Genomic DNA, 2,938 nt, shown 5'->3' with positions numbered 1-2,938 from the left:
AGGATGCAAGAAGTTTTATCCTCAGCGTTAACTTCAAGGCCCCCACTTCTAAGGAAAGAAAAGAAAAAGAAAGAGGAAGACAGAACCCAGAGGATCAGAGACCCTCTAGCCTAGGGTTTGTTATTCCTTGTATTTCTTCTATTTCTTCTATCCCTGCTTGTCCTTCTAGATTGGTTGTGTCAGATTTTGGGGAGAAACCTCTCAATCTGTTGACATTGTATGACTTTTTCTTTTTTCCTCAGAGGATAGTTAATGCGAAGAGTTTTGATTTCTGTTGCGTTGTTTCTGTTTCTGATGATAATGCATCCGAAAACAACCAATCTAGTTTTGATCCCATAGAAGATTCTTGAATTGTACAAAATCCCGATGACAATGATAGAAAAATGAAGACAACATTGCTACATTTGAATCGCAATGAGCGTTGATTTCTATAGTGTTGGAATCATCAGACTTAGAATCAAAAGAGTCGAATCATTTCATCTAACGCTTCACTAGAGCCCAACACTACATTACATTTGGTGGCCTAATAGTAGAAAAACTTAAGCCAGGGGAGACACTCGTGGATTACATCTTTTGATGGAGAGATCTGAGCATGAAATGTGAACCACAAGTCCAGGAACAACATGCCATCAAAATCCTGCCTAAAAGCATTCATGGACTGGTGGCATTCATGCTCAAGGGGTTCACAATAAAGTCATTTAGATAGTTGCTCAACAAAGCTATCAGTCTGTGGGAAGAGGCAAAGCAATTGAGTATGATAGAAAATACAGAAAAACCAAGGTCGATCAAGACGTTTGAGAAGAAATAAGAAAATGTCTCGATAGTGGAAAAAGGCAAGCAACTTTTACAGGTACAACTCGAGCAGAAAAGGTAGTGATTGAATGTCAACACGTTGTAGCCTCACTCATCCTTGCATCTACAATTTCAACAATCAACTCAGCAGATAATAGAAAAGAAATCAATGACAGAATGAATGAATAAAGAGTATCCATTCGAAATAGAGGTCGTAACCAAGATATTTCGCAGTCTATAAAAGATACTAGAGTTCAAGCTGCCTGAAGCTAAGTGGCTGGAGGAATTTGCTCTGAAATATCAACCCAACCGTTGTGCCTACCATAGGTTGCTTAGCACAAGATTGAAGATTGCTTCATCTTCAAGGACTGGTTGGAATACAACTTCAAAGCAGGGAGCATAGTCATCCTGAAAGAATAATTGAAAGAGCCCCAAAAAGGTTTGATTATTATAATCTCGGCCGATGATTTTGTCCTCATAGACCCTTACCAAGATGGAGACGGGTGGAATGTGTCGTGGACCAGATCCTCCAAGAAGGTCCTCAACAGGATGCAAGCAGTTTTATCCTCAGCGTCAACTTCAAGACCCCCACTTCCAAGGAAAGAAAGGAAAAAGAAAGAGGAAGACAGAACCCAGAGGATCAGAGACCCTCTAGCCTAGGGTTTGTTATTCCTTGTATTTCTTCTATTTCTTCTATCCCTGCTTGTCCTTCCAGATTGGTTGTGTCAGATTTTGGGGAGAAACCTCTCAATCTGTTGACATTGTATGACTTTTTCTTTTTTCCTCAGAGGATAGTTAATGCGAAGAGTTTTGATTTCTGTTGCGTTGTTTCTATTTCTGATGATAATGCATCTGAAAACAACCAATCTAGTTTTGATCCCATAGAAGATTCTTGAATTGTACAAAATCCCGGTGACAATGACAGAAAAATGAAGACAACATTGCTACATTTGAATCGCAACGAGCGCTGATTTCTATAGTGTTGGAATCATCAGACTTAGAATCAAAAGAGTCGAATGGGGCACTCCCGAAAGAACCTTCAAGGTCGGCTCAAAATCATGAAGAAATAACTGAAGTTAAATTGCAAAGAGAGAAATTCTACCTTCAAGAATAGCTCCTAAGAAAAAAGGAAAAAAATTGATCATGTCGGAAAAGGCAATTCCACTGGTACAAGACATAACAACTCAAGAAGACATCGACATGTCTTATAAAAAAATAGACTACAACGTTTTAGCCCATTTGACGAAGCCACCGACAAATTGAGCATTTATAATGCCCTAGTCCTCTCCAAGGAAATGAGGGAATCATTAGTAAAAGCTTTCTTAAATTTCAAGATTTGGATGGCTCTACTTGCTAGTACTTCCTCAGACGAGGCTTCTTCATTCGAAATATAGGCCAAGGTCATGTCCTTTGATGATAACTTATTGTTGGGTACAACTAAACACAACCGCCCACTATACATTTTGATGAATGACCAAAGGAAAATATGTTGAGATTTTCATACCTATTATACTGTTTTTAATGATATTGCACTTTAAAGAAAAATATTTTTGATATTTTGTGCAGGAATGATGAATTAGGGTCATTGAAGCAAAAAGATACAAAAAGGAGCGAATTTGGAGCGAAAAGAACCAAAAGGACCAAAATGTGAAGATTTGAACTAGGCCACCGACGACGTCCTCGATCTCGCCGACAGTGAGTTTTTCCCGAGACTACAGAACAAAATTCTTTAGAAGCCCACCGACGGCACCCTCGAGGCAGCTGACGGTGCTCTCGAGGCTGCCCACGACGAGATCGACGGTTATGCCTACTTGAACTTTGGATAAGGCCAAATTTTAAAGGGATGCTTAGGCAACTCTTGGGAAAGCTCATCCACAACTTTAAAAGAACATTTTGGCCGAAAATTGAGAGAGTCTAGAGGCCCTGGAGGTTAGAGAGGTTCCATTAGTGTGTAACAATTGTGAGAATTTCTTCGAGAAATTGTAAGAGTGGAGGGAAAGTGAGAGATTTCTTCCTCCTTGCTACTTCGAAGAGGAATTCTGTGTGCTGTAAAGAAAGGAAGAGATTTAGAGGAACTTCGGGGAGTGTTCTTGGGGAGAATTTAGATATAAGTTATTTACTTGTTGTAGTTTGTATGACTTTGATT

Source organism: Phalaenopsis equestris, unplaced genomic scaffold, assembly GCF_001263595.1.
Source record: "Phalaenopsis equestris unplaced genomic scaffold, ASM126359v1 Scaffold000296, whole genome shotgun sequence".
In the NCBI taxonomy this organism is placed as follows: domain Eukaryota; kingdom Viridiplantae; phylum Streptophyta; class Magnoliopsida; order Asparagales; family Orchidaceae; genus Phalaenopsis; species Phalaenopsis equestris.
This window is presented reverse-complemented; position numbering follows the sequence as displayed.